This window comes from Malus sylvestris, chromosome 11, assembly GCF_916048215.2.
Source record: "Malus sylvestris chromosome 11, drMalSylv7.2, whole genome shotgun sequence".
Lineage (NCBI taxonomy): Eukaryota > Viridiplantae > Streptophyta > Magnoliopsida > Rosales > Rosaceae > Malus > Malus sylvestris.
Window position 1 is genome coordinate 905,428 of NC_062270.1, and position 22,595 is coordinate 928,022.

At 39.6% G+C, this 22,595-nt stretch overlaps 1 protein-coding gene and 1 long non-coding RNA gene across 3 annotated transcripts in view; both read right to left on the reverse strand.

The window, feature by feature from the left end:
- Positions 1 to 22,595, reverse strand: part of LOC126588443 (DNA (cytosine-5)-methyltransferase CMT3-like) — a 119,508-nt gene that overhangs the window by 12,149 nt on the left and 84,764 nt on the right. The window lies entirely within an intron of this gene.
- On the reverse strand, positions 4,065 to 4,433 carry LOC126588471 (uncharacterized). The gene is made up of 3 exons (XR_007611468.1): positions 4,348 to 4,433; positions 4,224 to 4,275; positions 4,065 to 4,083 (listed from the first exon to the last, which is right to left on the reverse strand). It is a non-coding gene; the product is annotated as an uncharacterized LOC126588471 (long non-coding RNA).

A 22,595-nucleotide genomic window follows, 5' to 3' on the forward strand; every position in this document is an offset into this window, starting at 1 on the left:
CACTACCTTCGTGTTCACAGGGAGAAATTTCATGGTCCAGAAGTTGAATCACGTGTTTTTTCCGACTCAAGAGTCAAGACAAAAAAGAGCAGAAAACGACATTCTCCATATACACGAAAGATGAACTAATGGATTCTCGCGCATTCAACTTTCACAATACACAAAAATTACAAATTAATCAAAGCCGAAAGGAACACTGATGTTGGTTGACTATGGACAACGGAACAGGGCGAATTAAGTGCCAAAGATAGTAATTTTTGCCTTGTCCAGTTTGATTCAGTTTATATCATGACATTGTTAACTGTTACGAAGAGTTTATCGTGTTTTGGTGTTCAATGCAATGCACAATGTAGTGAATTAAGCTAAAAATGTGTTTCGTTTATATAGATAGACCCAGAATGTTTTAAGTTTTGAATCTCTCTATGTTTCATAACAGGGTGAATGAGAATTGACTCGAGAGAAATGCAGTGAGTTCTGCATTGAAATATCAACACTTCATATATAGATATCCCGATTGTTGAGTGACCAAAACATTGTGAGGTTCTTATAAATATTACGTTTTGGTCTATTTTGCAACAGCGATGGTGGTAATCATGAAATTGTTAATTATTACCTGCCCAATTCGTCAGGTCTGAAGTTTTTGTCCCAAAAAGGCCTCGGTATTAGTTAGAGTGAGATAATCATATTTAAAGTCATTGCTTTTCTTTACCCCCACTGGGACTGCCAACACGCCCCCTCACGTGTAATCCCATTTAGTGGTTCATACGTGGACATCCACACATTGGCAAGTGAAACTCAGATGTCGGCTCCAATGAAGTCCAAGCTTGTTTTCAATCTTTTCAAGAAGTACTTCTTAAGAACTCAGAGGCTAGCTCTATATTAAGAATCCAGGCTTGTTTTCAAGCCTATACTTCTTAGTGACAAGCCTTTGACTTATACGAGCCCGTAACCGTGGGCTCTGATACCATGTTGAATTGTTCGACAGATTGTTGCCTTCTCTGTGAGGTAGTATATACTATAGAAAACTTCCTTTCTTTATATAACATTTGAGTGCCTATAGAACTCGTTGGGCCAATGCATCATAAAGTAGCATGATGCCGAAAAGTATAGTAATCAATTGAAGCAAAATTATATGTATTGAATCATTTGGGTTTCAAAAAAATTGCATAGAAATTCGGAAGAAGATGAACAAATTGAAACAAAATTATATGTACTGTGCAATTGAGACTCACCTAAAACTATTATCGAGCTATCTTGCACGGAATAGTGGACTTTGTCAAAATCAAATGCAAGTCCCGATCGCCAAATTTAAAATAAAAAATATATACGACGATAAAGATTTAGAGAAAGAGAGAGAGAGAAAGAATAAAAAATAAAATCCTACAAAATATCCGATGAAACATTGCCCTTGATTGTTAAACACATTTGCCTTTATAATAGAAATGATGCTGATAGAAATGTTTTTAAGCATATACAGCCTTACAGGATGAACACGTATGGACCTAAAATGTATGAAATTTGAGGATCGAGTTTTCTCAACGTCTAAGTTTTGAACCCTTCTGTCACAACCCGTCCCGGAATTTCATATTCGTTGATATGAAATGACGGAATTGCCCTTAACGGTTGCTAAGGTATGTGTGACATGTTATTGAATAATGCATATTTTCCTAAGTTTTTGGAAAAAAATCAAGTTGGATTAAGAGTTGTTTACAATTTGTGTGGTTAGGGGATTAAAATATGGTTGTTTTGGGTGGACCACACACAAACCTCATGTACTCTCTCCTCACCCCGTGCCCTCTCTCTTCTCCCTCGCAGTTCTCTCTCTCTCTCCCTTCGAATTGTACGGACGAGCACCAAAATCCCTCAAAATATCACGGATCGACGTCAAAAAGGTGAGTTTCTTCATCCTTGCAAGCTTGTGAGTTTAGTGGTACCATTTTTGGAACTTAGAACCTTCGATAACCCTTGAAATCCGAACCCCCAGTTTTGAGTATTGTTCATGTGGACGTGGAATATTGATTTTCAGGGAATTCTAAGCTTATTGGGAGCTTAGTGAGGTCCCAAGGAAGCTCGGAATACTTAGTTTGAAGGTTTTGGACGTCGGGATCGTGGGGTTCGAAGTTGGCCGGTTTTCTTGGATTTTCTCCGGTGAGATTTCATATGTTTTTTAGCCTTAAAGTAGTGCATCGTGATTCTACGTGTTTAGGGCTTCATTTTGGTATAAAATGCGTAGAAAATGGTTGAGAAATGACGGAAAACAAGGAGATTGAAAAATCTCTAGTTTTCCGGCGTCGACGAAACCAGTCCGGCGACTGGAGGTAGGGGATGACGCGCGTGGGGGTGCGTGGACCTGTGACTATCCCGGCGCGTGGGGGCGCGTGGCAAGTCCAAATTTTTTTCTAAAAATACCTCGACGTCCGTGACGTAGAGTAGGTCACTGTGATATATTCATATACCCAAATTGAGCATTGTATGAGAAGTTATTGCGTATTGTTGGTTGTATGCTTTAAATAACGTTTTTATAGTTGTTTCGCATATAGGTGAAACTTATCCCGAGGACGAGCACATCCAAGGGTGTCACGGGGGTTACGACCCTTCGACTTACCAGTGAGTGGGCAGTATTTTCTGTATTTACCTTTATACTATTGATTTTTCTCAGAAATCGAATTTAAATGAAAGTACGTTTTAAAATGCCATACATGCATATATTATATGAAATATGTTTATACCATATTTAGGGCCTCGTATTTAGACCTCGTATGAATACTCGAGGGACTTAAATGTAATTATGTAATAAAGGAAGGGGCAAATATGTAATTAGGGGAGGAACCCTTATTCTATAAAAGGGCCTCCTCACCCTCACAAACCCTAAGCCTCTCACCCCCTCTCAAAGCTCCTCACATCCCCTAAGCTCTCTCTCCCTCTTCAACAGAGAAATATAATACAATCAGTGTAGACGTAGCCCAAACCTTGGGGTGAACCACGATAACTCTTGTGTCAATTACAGTTTATGCAGATTCACAGTCGGATTTACGTTGTATTAAGGCCATCCGGTTTTGTGCATCAACATTTGGCGCCGTCTGTGGGAATCGACACGAAAAGTTATGTCGGTTCTCTTTCATTTTTTTCACCTCCACCGTGAATCTGCAGAAACCAGGAACCCAAAACTTTTCCAGAAAATCCACAGAGCCATCTCCTCTCTCACTCAGTCTCTTTCTCTCTGCAAACTGCAAAACAAAATCCCAGCAATCCACGTAACAATCCCACTGCTTGCGGTCCTGTTTATTTGACAGCGCACTCTCTCTCTCTCTCTCTATGTCTTCACTTCCAGGACCAAGCAAACCAAAGAAAGGCCATCTGTCAACTCCAGTGCCTAGATCCAGGTTTATGCACGATTTTATGCTCACACATTCATCAGGGGGTCCATGCAAGCAAAATATCTGAGCATTGATGAAGATTCACAGATCGTTCATGCATGACAAAGTCATTTGGAGTGTGCAGACTCAGACTTGCCTAAAAAACAAAATCACGATTGCATGTAGAGGTGGGGACTGGGTGGTCACAAGATGAGGCCTCACAGTCGCAGTCACAGCCGCGTAATAAGCAACCGACTAATAATAAGGTAGCGGTAGAGAAAGAAACAGAAACAAAGTCGACTGTCTCTAAACCCACGGTGGTAGAGAGAATAGCTGCTGATCATCAGGCCAAGCCCTCGGCGAATAACAACCAAGAAGCCGCAGCAGCGAAAGAAATCAAGGAAATAGAGAAAATGACAGCAGCACAACAAGTTAGGCAGCAGTAGCAGCAACAGTAGTACTCTTTCTCTCTCTTCCCCCTCAGATCTCTAAACCTTATGGCCATGCCTTCGCCGCCACCGACGACGTCGCATTAGTATTACAGATACACTCATTTCGTCCGCATGTTTTCTCTGGACTCCGTCCTCTGGTGCCCTCACTGCGAAACCGGCTTTCTCGAAGAGATCGAGACGATGCCACAACCGCTACTGCAGCCGAACCATTTCCGCCATAGATTCATGTCCTTCCACCGCCATGAGGAAGAACGGGGCCAAAACCCGACTCCGACCTTCCGCCGGGTACAACGGGCCTCCGGCGACGGGTCTTCTTTATTCAACCTGGTCATCGTCTTACGTGGCACCGAGGCTGATACTGAGTCCAACACATTCGAACTCTACTATAATGACGTCGCGGGGTCGGGGCTCCGACCATTTCTGCCCACCATGTCCGACCTTTTAATGGGTTCGGGCTTCGACCACTTCTTTGAACAGCTCTCCCAGATTGAAATCAACGGTTTGGGCCGACCTGAAAACCTGCCTTCGTCTAAATCCACTGTGAAATCTATGCCCGTTATTCAAATCGCCGATACCCACGTCGGGTCGGACTCGCACTGCGCCGTTTGCAAAGAAGCATTTGAACTCGGGTCAGAGGCCTGAGAAATGCCGTGCAAGCACATATACCACCCATATTGTATCCTCCCCTACACTCTCACAATCTCTCTCATTCAAAGATTCGGTGGAGACTGTGCGGAACGTGTTTGGGAGGTGGAGGAAGTCGGTGGGTGAACCTACGAAGAAGGTGGAGGATCTCGCCGAAAACACGAGGAAGCACTTAAAAACAAGCCCCAGTTTTGCTGATGCTGCCATGGGCAGAATTGCACAAGGAACAAAGGTTCTAGCAGAAGGTGGTTACGAGAAGATTTTTTGATCAACCTCTGAGACAACTCCCGAGGAGCAACTTCAAAATTCATTTGCATGTTACTTGTCCATATCAGTCCAGTCATGGGAGTTTTATATGTTTCTACTGCAAAGCTTGCCTATTGCAGTGATAATCCCATTTCGTACAAAGCTGAGAGCCAAGTCTTCTTCTTGCTCTTCCGTATCTTTGCACAATCTTCAACTGCATCATCATTACAACCCTGAGAATAATGCAGTAATGGGTTATCTTCAACAACCCACTTGGAAAAAGGGAATAACTTTTCGCATGTGCTAAATTCGACCCATGCCATTCTGTCCGTCCATCAGCTTGTCAAAAGAAACAGAAACAAAAGCAATAAAGGTAGAGCAAGTTTATTTAAACACACAACTGGAAAATGGTCCCGCGACCACAATGATAAAGGAATTCAGACATCTAATGATGCCAAGCTGTTGCCATCCCACCACAAGGTCCCAACATCTCATTGTGTCAGTGCCTTGGGACGTTGGATTGACAAGACACCGAGCACCATTATTCCTAAAAAGAGCGGTCCTCCAAGAAAGCGAAAGCAAAAGAGAAAGCAAAAGCAAGAAATAAAACACCCTACCAGAATGATGTGATTTACTTTTCTTGTTTTTGTACGATGTAATTTATTTTTCTTATATGTCGGAGACATCTGTATAAACCCCATTCGAGGGTAAGAAAAAAAAAAAAAAACGGCACAACCCAAAATAAATGGGCTGGAATGTTGTGTGGAGAGCAAAGGCCCATAAGCCCAAAATAGCACCAACCAGGTGATCAAAAGTACGCCCAGTACTCCACAATTATTCGGCAACCTACCGCTATTACCACCAACCATGTGATGAAATGTACAACCCGTACTCTAATATCATTTGGCAACTAGCCATTCATGCCACCAACCAGATGATGGAATGTACAACCCGTACTATCCTTCATGCCACCAACCAGGTGATCAAAAGTACGCCCAATACTCCAAATTATACATGAGCATTACTCATGTCATTCATACATAAACATTCATGAGCATCACTCATGACAATCATACATAAACATTCATGACCATCATTCATGTCAACATTCATGAGCATCACTCATGCCAACATTCATGAGCATCACTCATGCCAACATTCATGAGTATCACTCATGTCAACATCCATAAGCATCACTCATGTCAATCAACATAAACATTCATGAGCATCACTCATGTCAATCAGCTTCAAAAGCTTCATTTATAAGAGTTCTAGCTTCAAAGCCTCACTTGCAAAGCTTCACCTACAAAGCTTCAGTGCAGGGTATACAAATACCGCATCCGAACAACCGCCACTTCGGCCTTTACATGGATTCAATTTGAAGTCTCCAGCCAACAGACTCTATTAACTAAAGACTTGGGGACTACATTATGTACCATATAGTGGGCCTCAACTGGGCCTCATAAAAAATACTTGGGGAACTCTAGCCCATTATTCATGTATTGAGGAGCGAGCCCTTATTTTATAAAAGGGATTCCCTCACCATCGTTAGAGAGCACCAACTCTAGCCCATTATTCATGTATTGAGGAGCGAGCCCTTATTTTATAAAAGAGATTCCCTCACCATCGTTAGAGAGCACCAACTCTAGCCCATTATTCATGTATTGAGGAGCGAGCCCTTATAAAAGGGACTCCCCTCACCACCATTAGAGAGCATCAACTCTAACCCATCATCCATGTATTGAGGAGTGAGCCCTTATTCTATAAAAGGGACTCCCTCACCTTCAAACGCCGCAAGCCGAGCTAACCAAGGCAACATAAGCCATGAGCCGAGCAGCCGAGCAGCGTGTGCTACTTCTAGTTGAGCGTCATTTCAGATTGAGCACTGCCTTATATCGAACATCAGTTCAAGAACAACATCTAGTTACTTCGGCCCACACATGGACTGAATTTCAAGTCTCCACCCAAAAGACTCTCTTGACTGAAGACTTGGGGGACGTACAAGTGAGTATCAGGTGAGTTTTATGTTATTCATATGGGTTATTGTGATATGAATTGTATTGAAAGCTCAAACCTGCACCCTTGGTGTTAGTGCTTATATTATTCACCTCGCACCACACGCTCACCTTGGATCCAAGTAGGTGCATGTCGTACAGACCATGAGAGGTGGTTCCGACTTGTAGGTGATTTTAGATTATTATACAGTTGTTGATGAGAGAAGCACTAGAGCGTATTCTTACACCTTTCTTATCGTACAGACTACTTCAAGTAGTTCCGATTTATGTGCAGAGTAGTGTCGTATAGGTCACCGTGGTGACTCCGGTTGGATTGGATATTGAGCTATAGAATTAACCGTACAAGACCAACTACAGGGTCTCCGGTTGATTCCTTATTTCACCTGTTGTAATGTTGCATCCTTATTCTGTTATTGACGCTTATTGCATGGCATACTTTCTAGTTTTTGATAAAGATTGGTGAATTGAGATATTTGAAGAATTATATACATATTATGTTATTTTCTGGGAAAGTATACAAGTTTTACAGTGAGGGGTTAGAAATGTTGTTAAATGAAATGTTTTCGAAAAGTTTTGTTTTACTGACCCACTCAATCTTGTTTTGCGCCCGTCCAGGTTCTAGTTAGCAACGTTGGTGGCCGACGAGGATTCCCATGGCATTCTGACAGACTGCATAAATGTAGGACTCACCTTCGGGTGTTGTAATTTAGTTATAATCCTACTTGACTGCACCTAGTAATTATGCTCTGAATATGTGTGTTTCACACTTAAACTTCCTCTAGCATGTTAGTTGGATATTATTGCTAGTAGTTGCTTTTTTTTTATTCCTTCGTATTTTCTTTGTCTTTTGCTTCCGCATCGCACTTTTGGTTACGTCACGCTCACGTGACGGCCAACACGCCTTGATTCTAGGATCGGGGTGTGTCACCTCCCCCCTCTCTCGTTAATAATAATAAATTAAAAAAAAATAGCTTTAAATTTGTACATCAATATATATCAAAATTGCATAGTTTAAAATTGTTCCAAAATGAAAAAAATTCTAAGTGGCTTCTTTGGTTGGCCGATCAATCCTTTTCTTTTTCCCAAAGCAATTACTCTAATTCTTTTATATCATAAAACTTCGAACATTATTACAAATGGAAGAGCATACAAATCTATTCATTTTGATTACCTAAGCTCTACAAACGTGCCCCATTTTAATGCATGACATTTTCATCACCAAAGATGGTTAGGCATTGCTTTTTCATTTCCTCTAATAGGAGAGAGGTGGAAAAGACAAGGAAGAGAGGTGGGTCCAATGACTCCAGTTGGTTAAAGTTATGACACCCATAAAATACATAATGGTTAACTTTTTTGACTTTTTTTTCTTGGGCAGAAATGTTATACTTTTTGACTACCAAGAAAAGCAAATTAAAGATATAGTTTGAAGAGCATTACATGATATATTTGATGATCTGTTATTAGAGATTAGTGGAATTTATTTCAAAATTCACAATATGATCTACTCTAACATTATATTTGGATCAAGAAATTTAAGATTACTAAGGATTTTAACATGACGAAAATTAAAATGACAAGATTTTATTTTTTAGAAACTATGAATTTTCTTATTTGGTTAACTAAAAGAACAATAGAATTGAATACAAAATTTATTAGTTTTAAACTCTCAATCATAAAAATTAGGAAATAACACCTATTTACATGAAATTTAAACCTGAGAATTGGAGGTCCCAAATTTCAATTTTTTTTCCATACAAAAACTTTAAATTTCTATGTTTATAATTCCAAACAAGGGAATTCGTTCATGTCAATTTATAAATTCTCATTTTATCTGAATTCTAATTTTATTTCTTTCATCCAAATATAGTGTAGAAAATCCTCACTGTGATCGTTGAGTTAAAAAAAATTAAGTTGGAAACTATCTGGTTATCAAGTAAATATAAACCAAATAATTATGAATTTACCTAATTTTTTTTATGAAAATTTTGTTAAAAGAAGATGAAAAATGGAAATGTCCACATATACACAACAATTCTACTATAATAATGCCACTCTAGAAAATTATTGGCGTATAATGACCTTTTTTAGGTGAAATGATGACGATTTATTTGATACTAACTGAAAATATTGATACAAAACATTCGAACTAAAATTTAAGAGTTCCTGAATTCAAAGAGGTCGCAATAAAATTTAACAGTTCCTGAAAATAACTCTTAAGATGGTACATTCAAATATAAACCACAGACATTTTGGGAACCATGTACATTCTAATTACTGGAAGATATTGTATTAAAAGAAATGCTAATGTGACTCTCTTAGACTCAAGTTTAACGTTATTTTCTGTACCAATATATAAAATATTGTATAAAAAATATGAAATGATAGAGTCCATAGAATCTCATTTTTAAGAGAATCCCTTTAGTATTTCTCAGGAAACTATTGAGTAAGCCATGCGAGTTGGTTTGCTGTATACCATGGAGTGCAGGCTTCAAAACTGAATTCTCTCACGTGTTTTTGTATGGTAGGGATGCGAGTTGGTTTGCTGCATTCCACGTTTTCTCTCTGTTCGGACGACTTTTTATTTTTTAAGAAATATATAGACGTTCGATAACTCTAAACACTTACGAATGGTGGACACAAATACTTTCACTAAAAGAAATATATAGAAGTAGCAAATTAATTAACTAGTTTTGTTGAAACATAGCATCAGTGAGAGGCTTGAGACAACTAAACCCCAGACAGAATAAACAACGGTTGACATTTCAAAAAACCTACGACAAATATTAGGAAGCCACAAGTACTGCAGTGCACTAATCAATATATGTGTGTATATATACACACACATCCTCGTTACATGACAGTTTTTTCACGTCACTCAATAGTCAATACTACTGGTGCATGCTTGATCATCAATGGTGTTAGCACTACCTCCGCATGATTCTGCCGTAGGATCAATGGCGCGGGTAGGGTACTTAAAACCATGAGTTTTGTAATATTTATTGAAGTGAAGATTGCATAGAACTACAAGGAGGAAGGTGACGACATAGATAGACAAGGCAGCACATTTGAACCATGAAGGAAATGGGATGGAGATGGATATGAAGAAGGCTGTGACCCCAAAGAAGAGGCCAAGTTGATGGAAAATCGGGGCAATTTTTATTCCGGCAGGACAGTAGCTGAAGTGAATAAACTTGCTCACCGAGATACAAGTGAAGGCAAGTAAGATTGATAGTCCAAAAAAGTAAAAGATTACAGGGAGATGGAACTGGCCGGAGGAACCTTGGAAGGGGAGAACTGCTATTCCAATCGCTGCTGTCAAGCAAAACACTACGATTATTGTTGCCCAGTCTAAGTTGTTGTTGTCATACTGATTGTTCGTCCTCCCGTCTGCAACTTCTTGCCTTGCGGCTTCTACGTCACGATCGGAATCACGATCTCGATCGATGGGACCAATTATCAGAAGTTTGAGCCGTAGGGTTGGCGTTATTGTAACTGCAAGGAGAAAAGGCTTTAAGTACTGATCCCAAGCAGTATTAACAACATAACTCATTTTATTCTGCACAAAGGTAGGTGGAGATGGAGATATATCGGGAGGTAGAGGTACTTGATGATGATATGGTTTGTGAGATTTGATGGTTTGAATGGAAGAGGTATTTGAATGCTCAGGAAATGGTGTGCATGCAGATATATAGACAGGAGTAGGATTCTCTATCATACTCCACATAGACAGGCAAAGAGAGAGAAATGTCAAAAGTCTGGGAACTTGCATAGTAATTTAAAAAATCAAACTTATGCTTGCTTTCATAATTTTTATTTTTTTTAAATTTAATAATATATTTTTATACCACACGAAGGGGAATTTAGCTAAATCATACAATAAGCAATTTAATTTGAAATTGAAAGTTTAGTTAAGTTACACAATAAGCAACCTAATTTAGTATCGAATTCGTTATCCACGATATTCAAATTTAAGACCTCTCATTTTTAAGTGAAAAAGAATACCACCAAACTGTAGTACGGAGTAGCTTGGTGTCTTCTTTACAATATTATAATTGAACTAATAAGGTCAACAATATAATATGTTTGCTACCATATTATAATTGACTAATTAGTTCAACAATATAATATGTTTGCTATCATATTATAATTGAACTAATACGGTCACTCATATTTTTAGAATAATTTTTAGTTTTCAACGTGTTTATACGTTGGCTAAATCACATGAAGGAACTTCGGATATGAAAGAATTAATTGTTTATAAAATTGATTTTGGAATAAGACAAACTTGAAAATGTAGAAACTTCAGATAACAAAAATGGTGGAAACCAAACCACTAACTACTGTCACTATCAAAGACGATGGTATTCAAACACGAAGATATTCAAAGACGATGATATTCAAAGACGATGATATTCAAAGACAATGATATTCAAGGGTGATGTCAATATAGGACAAGAAACTTCAGATAACAAAGTATAAGCACTATACTTCTTAGTTCTTTTCTTCCCATGGGTGTAGGAACTTACCTGGTAATTAATATAAGCAAACCCAATAATTAATTAATTATTTCTAACACCATTTTCAAAGACCTTTTCAGTTATTTGGGTTTTCTCTTTGGGTTTTAAGAAATATTGGCAAAATGGATGATGCAAAACATGCACAAACCAATTGGAAACCACTGAAAACGGGACGGAATTTGGAAGGTACGTCCAAATTCTAAACGACATAAACAAGAAAACAAAATCCAATTGATGTCAAAAGATTAACATAAAATAAATTAAGAAATAGGAACTTACTGTTACAAGATTGACACTGCCCAAATGTGCACCAAGGCACAAGCCAGTGGACATCCCTTCACAACCCAAATATAGGTCCAGGAGCCTTACTTCTGATTTCGCACACACTCCATTTGACAGCTTTGAATCAACCTCACTATCCAAGCAGAACAGCATCCGAAACAGAGATAGTTGAGTCATCACTTCCAGACTGCACATATTCTGAAATTTCAAAACCAGAAATAACATGTGAACACATAGGAACCTTGCAAATGAAAGAAAGAAAAAGCCAGCATCATGACAGTAAGTAGAAAAAGAACAGTATCCTGTTCGCAGATTGACAAAAGTAGAATACGGTAGCAAAATACTTGGTGTCGCAATAGTAATTGCACACTGGAATTGATTTACTCTTCACATCTTGATCAACCTGAGAGAAAAAGGATAACTCATTCATGTTGGACTTCATGAACAACAAAAAAAGCATGAATATGGAAACTTCAAGCATACATTTATTGTCAGCCTAACAATATCAAGTTTTTCAACAAGACAATCCAGAGGGTTGTCGTCTCGGACATCTGAAAAAAAATACACGCCCACAAGCAACACTAGCACAGTGCTTTATGACCTGCAACAAAGCAAAAAACTAATAATTCAGCGCCAAATAGCAGGATTCTTACTTTTTAACGTAACAAAACCATGAAACAAAGTATTTGGAAAGAGAATCATGAAAAGGTTTCCTTTGAAATATTAGTGTCTCGTGATCTATAGTACCAATGTGCGGTAAAATATTATAGCCCACCATTGCCTCAAACATTTCCACAATCTTGCAAATGTAGGGTTCTTCTTTCGTCTCTCCCTACAACAACAAAGCCTTTTCCCACTAAGTGGGGTTGGCTATATGAATCCTAGAACGCCATTGCGCTCGGTTTTGTGCCATGTCCTCCGTTAGATCCAAGTACTCAAGTCTTTTCTTAGGGTCTCTTCCAAAGTTTTCCTAGGTCTTCCTCTACCCCTTCGGCCCTGAACCTCTGTCCCGTAGTCACATTTTCGAACCGGAGCGTCAGTAGGCCTTCTTTGCACATGTCCAAACCTCCGGAACCGATTTTCTCTCATATTTCCTTCAATTTCGGCTACTCCTACTTTACCTCGGATATCCTAATTCCCAATCTTATCCTTTCTCGTGTGCCCACACATCCCACGAAGCATCCTCATCTCCGCTACACCCATTTTGTGTACGTGTTGATGCTTCACCGCCCAACATTCTGTGCCATACAACATCGCTGGCCTTATTGCCGTCCTATAAAATTTTCCCTTGGGCTTCAGTGGCCTACGACGGTCACACAACACGCCGAATGCACTCTTACACTTCATCCATCCAGCTTGTATTCTATGGTTGAGATCTCTACCTAATTCTCCGTTCGCTTGCAAGATAGATCCTAGGTAGCAAAAACGGTCGCTTTCTGTGATCTTCGCTAGATTGCTCCGGTCATTAGTGTGGATAAGTATATAATGGATAGAGATAGGAAAGCAAACACAAGATGTACGTGGTTTACCCAGATTGGCTACGTCCACGGAATAGAGGAGTTCTCATTAATTGTGAAGGGTTTACACAAGTACATAGGTTCAAGCTATCCTTTAGTGAGTACAAGTGAATGATTTAGTACAAATGACATTAGGAAATATTGTGGGAGAATGATCTCGTAATCACGAAACTTCTAAGTACCGGAGTGTGGTATCGTCTTGACTTGCCTTATCTGTCTCATAGGTAGATGTGGCATCTTCTCTGGAAGTACTCTTCCTCCATCCAGGGGTGGTATCTTTAACTGGTGGAGATGCACAAGGTAATGTATCAATTTCACTTGAAGCTTACTTGTAGTTTCAGGCTTGGTCAAGCGCGATACAAACCATGTAGTAGGAGTCCCCCAAGTCGCCGAGCTAGGGGATCTGCTGAAAGAGGTGACAGACAAGGTAAGCAATCAGAGCTCCGGCTGATTGTTCACATTCTCCCTATCTTGCAGGTTGCATGAAGGATAAAGAGAAGAAAAATGAGAAGAGATGATATGGGATACTTTTGATTTTGAAGAAGTAACTTTCCACAGGCTTATTCTTGAACTGGGCTGGAGGGTTTTCTGGTTTCCTCCAGAGTATAAGGCCGACTGAAGAATTTGAGGGTCAAAACAAGTCCATCAAATCTAGAGTACGTTCGACCCTGCTGATATGGGATACTTTTTCTTTTGACAGAGTAGTGGATCTATCGGCACGTGTGCTATTACGCTTGTCTCCACATGCTTCCTTGTATCCTTCTCACTTGCCCTATCTGTTCCTCAGGCAGATGCGGTATCTTCCCTGGAAGCATAAGATGTTGAAGATGAGTACTCGAGAGCAATGCCAGGTAAGTAATCAGGTAAAGGGTTCCTGGCTGGAAGCTTGATTCCAAGTGCTGACTGATTGCTCTCTTTCTCCTTGTCTTGCAGGTAAGAACAAGGCTAAAGGAAAAGACAGGGAAAAAGCATGATATGGGATACTCTTGCTTTTAACCCTGATGATATGAGATATTCTTACTCTAGTATAGCTTGTTGCAGAGGTATTATCGGGGGGGGGGGGGAAGAAAGCTGAATATTTCGAAAGGCTTCGTTGGGAGTGCCCTCTCAGATAAGAGGAAGGGTTGAGCATTTTTGCAGGTCTGCCTGTCCGTTGGGGATGAAGGTTGACATATATAGGAGTCTCCCTAACATCAAGTAATAATGTTATTCCTTTACCCTGCTTGGTCATAGCACGGTAGTGAGAGCTACTAGCTTCACATGTTTTAACTCTGTCAGAGCACTTTGAAAAAGTGGTATGTGGTATCTGGAAAGCTGATGTTGCGTGTGAAGATTACAGACAAGCTTTATCCAAGGAGATCCAGCTCTTGAAGTTGGGAAAGTGGTGCCTCTTCGGTTTTCGAACAAGCAATCCTGTCGGGGATCTGGCTCTCGAGATTCGGAGAACGATGCCTCTTCGATTTTTGAGAAAGCAATCCTGCTGGGGGTCTGGCTCTCGAGATTCGGAGAGCGGTGTCTCTTCGATTTTTTAGAAAGTAATCATGTTGGGAGTCTGGCTCTCGAGATTCGGAGGGCGGTGCTTCTTCGATTTTGGAGCAAGCAATCTTGTTGGGAGTGTTTTCTCGAATGTGAGTAAAGGTTGGGCATGTTTGCTAGTCTACCTTGCCACAAAGCACAGAGGTTGACACACAGGGACTTTCCAATTATCCAGCAGTGGTACTATTCCTTTACCCTCTCTTCGATTTTTGAGAAAGTAATCATGTTGGGAGTCTGGCTCTCGAGATTCGGAGGACGGTGCCTCTTCGATTTTGGAGCAAGCAATCTTGTTGGGAGTGTTTTCTCAAATGTGAGTAAAGGTTGGGCATGTTTGCTAGTCTACCTTGCCATGAAGCACAGAGGTTGACACACAAGGACTTTCCAATTATCCAGCAGCGGTACTGTTCCTTTACCCTCTCTTTGATTTTTGAGAAAGTAATCATGTTGGGAGTCTGGCTCTCGAGATTCGGAGGGCGGTGCCTCTTCGATTTTGGAGCAAGCAATCTTGTTAGGAGTGTTTTCTTGAATGTGAGTAAAGGTTGGGCATGTTTGCTAGTCTACCTTGCCACGAAGCACAGAGGTTGACACACCGGGACTTTCCAATTATCCAGCAGTGGTACTGTTCCTTTACCCTTGTGAGTAATAATATGGTAGCTAGACTTTCAAAATTTATGTGTCTAAACTTTGTTAGTGTTGTTTCTTTGCTATTCTTTTACCCTTCTTGGTCAGAGTGATGTGGTGGGAGCTGCAAGCTTCACGTGACTCAACTTTGTCAGAGAACTTTGGCAAAGTTATTTGTGGTACCCATGAGCTACTGTTGCGTGTGGGAAGTGGGTGATTGAACAGTACGATTCATGTGCTTTCTACTTCACCAGAAATCTTCGACAAAATGCCCATAATTTCCGCAAAGCTAAGTGTGCGTGTGACAGGTGCTGACAAGGCTGGAAAGGTAGGTGCCTCTTCGATTTCTGAGATCAGCCCTCGTGGTCTCTGAGCAGCCCAGCTTTTGAGAAAGCAAGCCTCTTCGATTTCTGAGATCGGCCTTCGTGGTCTTTGAACAGCCCAGCTTTTGAGAAAGCAAACGCCTCTTCGATTTATGAGATCGACCCTCGTGGTCTCTGAGCAGCCCAGCTTTTGAGAAAGCAAACGCCTCTTCGATTTCTGAGCAGGCGTCTCTTCGATTTCTGAAGCTTCGTCGAGTGCAGATTTTTATAGGGGCTGGCATTAAGTTCCAAAGCACACTTGAATCTCCACCAGTAGAAGCTTTATTCTTGCACTTCTAAGATCTTGATTTGTCCGACCTCTTCTCTCTTCAACATATTTGAAAATGTCTGGCCCCTCCGACCGTCGTTTTGACTTGAACCTTGTTGAAGAGGCAGCCCCGCCTTCTCCAGACAACATATAGCGCCCATCCTTCGTCTCCCCTACTGGTCCTCTTACCGTTGGGGATTTCGTGATGAAGAATGATATGACCGCTGCGGTAGTGGCCATCAACCTTCTCACTCCCAAAGATAACAGACTACTTTCCAAACGGTCTGATGAGTTGGTTGTTAAGGATTCTCTGGCTCTCAGTGTTCAGTGTGCAGGTTCTGTGTCTAATATGGCCCAACGCCTATTTGCTCGAACCTGCCAAGTTGAATCATTGGCGGCTGAAGTGATGAGTCTCAAACAGGAGATTAGAGGGCTCAAGCATGAGAATAAACAGTTGCACCGGCTCGCACATGACTATGCTACAAACATGAAGAGGAAGCTTGACCAGATGAAGGAATCTGATGGTCAGGTTTTACTTGATCATCAGAGATTTGTGGGTTTGTTCCAAAGGCATTTATTGCCTTCGTCTTCTGGGGCTGTACCGCGTAATGTAGCTCTAAATGATCAACCTCTGATGCCTCCTCCTTCTAGGGTTCTGTCCAGTACTGAGGCTCCGAATGATCCCCCTCCGGTGCCTTCTCTTTCTGGGGCTCTACCGACTGCTGAGACTTCTCCTAAGCAACCTTTGTGAAGGCTCCCTCTTGTTTGTTTATTTTGACTCATGTATATGTACATATTTGTAACTTATCGGGGATATCAATAAATAAGCTTTCCTTCATTTCAACGTATTGTGTTAAATACACCAAAGCCTTCTTCGCTAAGTTCTTTGAATTTTCTTTTGTTGAAGCTTGTATGTTGAAGCTTTGTGAGTGGAGCATGTAAGTTGAGGTAGTGTTCCCTTAATTTCCCGAGTGAGGAAAACTTCTCGATTGGAGACTTGGAAAATCCAAGTCACTAAGTGGGATCGGCTATATGAATCTTAGAACGCCATTGTGTTCTGTCCTGTGTCATGTCCTCCGTTAGATCCAAGTACTCTAAGTCTTTTCTTAGGGTCTCTTCCAAAGTTTTCCTAGGTCTTCCTCTACCCCTTCGGCCCTGAACCTCTGTCCCATAGTCGCATCTTCTAATCGGAGCGTTAGTAGGCCTTCTTTGCACATGTCCAAACCACCGTAATCGATTTTCTCTCATCTTTCCTTCAATTTCGGCTACTCCTACTTTACCCCGGATATCCTCATTTCTAATCTTATCCTTTCTCGTGTGCCCACACATCCAACGAAGCATCCTCATCTCCGCGACACCCATTTTGTGTACGTGTTGATGCTTCACCGCCCAACATTATGTGCCATACATCATCGCCGGCCTTATTGCCGTCCTATAAAATTTTCCCTTGAGCTTCAGTGGCATACGGCGGTCACACAACACGCCGGATGCACTTTTCCACTTCATCCATCCAGCTTGTATTCTATGGTTGAGATCTCCATCTAATTCTCCGTTCTTTTGCAAGATAGATCCTAGGTTGAAAGCCTGAACCCCAAAATTCTTGAAACCAAACCCTTGATACCATGTTAGACAACACCGAGAGGTAAAAATCATACGAATTTAGGAAATGGGTAAAGAATTAATCCAACCACAAATGCTACAGCTACATTAACGCTTGGTTTGCCTAGTCTTCTTCGATTTCGGCGGAGAAGTAGCTTTTTCCACTATCGTGGCTACCTCCTCCTCAACTCTTGCCTTCTTGGTTTGCCTTGGGCTCTTCTATTTCGGCGGAGAACCTGAAGAGGTTCCGGCCTTCGGCTTCCGCTTGCACGCCATTCTGCCTACGGCGTAGAGAGGGTGAATAGCCGGAGAAGACGGTGGATCTTAGAGAGAACGAGAGGGGAGGAAAGAGAGAGAGAAATGGGTGATAGAGTTTTTTTAGGGCGTGAGTGATTGGATTGGGGTTATGTTTTATAGTGGGCCATGAAATTATGGAGTGGGAAGTGCGCGGCGTGTGGGCGGGAAAACAGGAAATTTGGAAAGTGGGGTTTGAATTTTGAGGTGACGTTTGGTTTTGGAGCGTAAGGACTTTGGTGGGTGTTTGGTTGCGGGGGTTAACTTTACCGTGTGTTTGGCTCTATTTTTGTTTGCATTTTTTACTTTTTTCCGATTTGTATAATATTAATTACCAAATTTACCATAAATGTGTGTTGTAGTTGTGTAAACGTAAACAAACGATGAATGCATGATGAGAGTTAATAGAAAGTTGTAATAAGAGAGAGACAACGTATTAATTTCGTAAATATTATACGGTGTAATGTTAAGTACTATTAATTGTTGACGAGAGCTCACATGCATGATGATCAACATTTTTATTATTTTTTCATAAATTATAACTCATTGTGTAAAACAAAGATAAAAAATAATTAAGAAAGTTCAATAACTCAAAAAGAGAAATCAATTTCGTGTAAGTGTACTAATTGTCGTTGCCTACTGCTTAGACGTGTGTGGGTTCTTTAATCTTTTGGTTCATGAAAGTGGTTTTACTTCGAAAAAAAATAATGATTTCTATGTTATTTTTTGCTCTGTTTTTGTGTCATTTTTTGGCTTTTTAAGTTTTGTTTCTATACCTATTTTATTTGGACTTTCAAAATTATGTTTTTATAGAATATACAAATATGTAAAGTCACTTATATCATATTCAAGTTACACAAAAACCAAAATGTAAATAAATATGTATAAATAACCCAAGGCCTAAGTTGGGCTTCACCGACACACCCCAACCGAGATCGAGGCACGCTGACAGTCACGTGAGGGTGACGTAGTCCTGTGCACAATGCGGAAGATAGTAATTTTTGCCTTGTCCAGTTTGATTCAGTTTATATCACGACATTGTTTACTATTCTGAAGAGTTTGTTGCGTTTTGGTGTTCAATGCAATGCACAATGTAGCAAATTAAGCTAAAAATGTGTTTCGTTTATATAGATAGACCTGGAATGTTTTAAGTTTTGAATCTCTCTATGTTTCATAATAGGGTGAATGAGAATTGACTCAGAGGTTGGCTCTATGTTAAGAATCCAGGCTTGTTTTCAAGCCTATACTTCTTAGTGACAAGCCTTTGGCTTGTACGGGCCCGTAACTGTGAGCCCTGATACAATGTTGAATTCTTTCAAGGTGTTCGACAGATTGTTGCCTTCTCTGTGAGGTAGTACATACTATAGAAAACTTCCTTTCTTTATGTAACTTTTGAGGGCCTATAGAACTCGTTGCGCCAATGCATCATAAAGTAGCATGATGCCAAAAAGTATAGCAATCAATTGAAGCAAAATTATATGTATTGGATAATTTGGGCTTCAAAAAAATTGCATAGAAATTCGGAAGAAGATGAACAAATTGAAACAAAATTATATGTACTGGGCAATTGAGACTTACCTAAAATTGTTATCGAGCTATCTTGCCGGAATAGTGGACTTTGTCAAAATCAAATGCAAGTCCCGATCGCCAAATTTAAAAAATATATATACGATGATAAGGATTTAGCAGAAGAGAGAGAGAAATAAAGAATCGAAAATAAAATCCTACAAATATATCCGAAATAAACTATGAAACATTGCCCTTGATTGTTAAACATATATGCCTTTATAATAGAAATGATGATGATAGGAATGTTTTTAAGCATATATAGCCTTAAGGATGAACACATATGGACCTAAAATGTTGAGTACATATGAAATTTGAGGATCGAGTTTTCTCAATGTCTACGTTTTGACCACCCCCCCCCCCCTCTCTTCTCTCTCGCTAATAATAATAAATTAAAAAAAAAGATAGCTTTAAATTTGTACATCAATATATATCAAAATTGCATAGTTTAAAATTGTTCCAAAATGAAAAAAAATTCTAACTGGCTTCTTTGGTTGGCCGATCAACCCTTTTCTTTTTCCCAAAGCAATACTCTAATTCTTTTATATCATAAAACTTCGAACATTATTACAAATGGAAGAGCATACAAATCCATTCATTTTGATTACCTAAGCTCTACAAATGTGCCACATTTTAATGCATGACATTTGCATCAAGGGAGACCAAAGAAGGTTAGGCATTTGCCTTTTCATTTCCTTTAATTGGAGAGAGGTGGAAAAGACAAGGAAGAGAGGTAGGCCCAATTGGCTTACAGTTGTGACACCCATAAATACGTTAACTTTTGACTACCAAGAAAAGCAAATTAAAGTTATAGTTTGAAGAGCATTACATGATATATTTTATGATCTGTCATTAGATATTAGTGGAATTTATTTCAAAATTCATAGTATGATCTACTCTAACATTATGTCTGGATGAAAAAAATTTAAGATTATTAAGAATTTTAAAATGACAAAAATTGAAATGACAAGATTTTGTTTTATAGAATTTGTGAATTTTCTTTTTTGGTTAACCTAAAAGAACAATAGAATTGAATACGAAATTTGTTAGTTTTAAACTCTCAATCATAGAAATTGGGAAATGACACCTATTTATATGGAATTTAAACTTGAGAATTGAAAGTCCCAAATTCCAAGTTTTTTTTTTCACGCGGAAACTCTAAATTTTTATATTTATGAATCCAAACAAGGGAATTGGTGCATGTCAATTTATAAATTCTGACTTTATCCGAATTCTAATTTTATTTCCCTCATCCAAACATAATGTAGAAAATCCTCACCGTGATCGTTGAGTTAAAAAAAAAATAAGTTGGAAACAATCTGGTAATCAAAGTAAATATAAACCAAATAATTATGAATTTACCTAATTTTTTAATGAAATTTTTGTTAAAAGAAGATGAAAAATGGAAAAGTCCACATGTATACAACAATGCTATTATAATAATGCCACTCTAGAAAATTATTGGCGTATAATGACCTTTTTTAGGTGAAATGATGACGATTTATTTGATACTAATTGAAAATATTGATACAAACATAAAAATAAATAAATATAAAAAAAAACATTCGAACTAAAATTTAAGAGTTCCTGAAAATAACTCTTAAGATGGTACATTTTTTTTGAACAACTAACGATGGTACATTCAAATATAAACCACAGACATTTTGGGAACCATGTACATTCTAATTGCTGGAAGATAACGTATTAAAAGCCAATATGAGAAATGCTAATATGACTCTCTTAGACTCAGTTTAACGTTATTTTCCGTGCTCATATATAAAATGGTATAAAAAAAAAATGAAATGATAGGGAGTCCATAAAAGGTGCGTTTGTTGCACCGGACTGTCTCGGACTGGACTAGCAGCAAGGACTAAGCTGGATTGGCTTAGACTAGACTAAGCTGGACTAACTTAGTGAAGCGTTTGATGCAGTGTCGGACTAAACTACAAACTAAAATATTTTTAAGACCCATAATATTTTATTATTATTTTTAATTCACTTTCAAATTATAAAAATAACAAAATAACAATTATATTATAAAAATATCTTCTACCATTACATTTTTTTTCTTCACTTCCTCTCTCTCCCTCTTAGAACAGAAAGTATCGATGCTCATCCCAGTCATCGTCGACAAAGGCTTACCCTCTCACAGCCAAGCAAAACGAACAAATCATACAATCAACAGAACCCATGGCGTGATTTGGATTTTGGAGGTGCTGGAATGACTGATGTGCGGCTGATAGAGCGACTGGGTTTCAGAGGAACGACGATTTTGTAAATTTTCTAGTTGCATATCTTGTTCCAGTGTCATCATCATCTCAGCCAATTCACCACTCCAGCAGGACTTTCCTGGTCCGTCGAGATCATCATCGTCGATTGCAGTGGACCACATCATCCAGATGCCAATGCACAGATCGCGAGGCAAATCAGGGAGCTCCAAGCGACTGTTCCACACGGCGGTGACAGCCTTCGACTCCGTCTACAACACGTGGCAGTGCAGGATCATGTACTTCTGGTTTAAGAAGTTTTAGTACGAACCCGGCTCAGAGATGGGCGGGTTCACTAGGATCTTGCACAATGGGAAGCCGGACAAGTACATGGATGAATTTTTTTTTCTTCTTCTGTTTTTTGTTTCGAATTCTGGGGTTGGATGTTTTGGGTTTTTTGATGTGCGAGGCAGTGAGGAAGAAGTAAATGAGAGCGGCGAAGCAGGGAGAGACGACGCGCGGAGTAACTAAGAAGAGAAAGTTGCAGAGGAAGCCATGATTTACGAGGACGCGGCGGTGGTCCTAGGATGGTCCGGCGAGGTTGTCGAGCAGGGTGAGGAGTCGAGCAGAGCAACGGTCTTAGCAAACCGGTTGTATTTGGGGGGTCTCGCTAAGACTATCTAGCGAGCCCCGTAGTCAAGGCGAGTGAGCTTTAATCCCACTAAAGCTAGTCCCTTCCTCTAACAAACATGGGACTACACTAACACCTAGTCCAGTCCCACTTAGTGATGGCAAACAAACGCCCCCAAAGTGTCTTATTTTTAAGAGAATCCCCTTTGTATTTCTCAAGCAAATATTGAGCAACTAAGATTGCAGCCATGCGAGTTGGTTTGCTGTATGCCATCGAGTGCAGGCTTCAAAACTGAATTCTCTCACGTGTTTTTGTATGGTAGGGATGCGAGTTGGTTTGCTGTATTCCACGTTTTCTCTCTGTTTGGACGACTTTTATTTTTTATTTTTTTTATTTTTTAAGAAATATATAGAAGTTCGATAACTCTAAACACTTACGAATGGTGGGCACAAATACTTTCACTAAAAGAAATATATAGAAG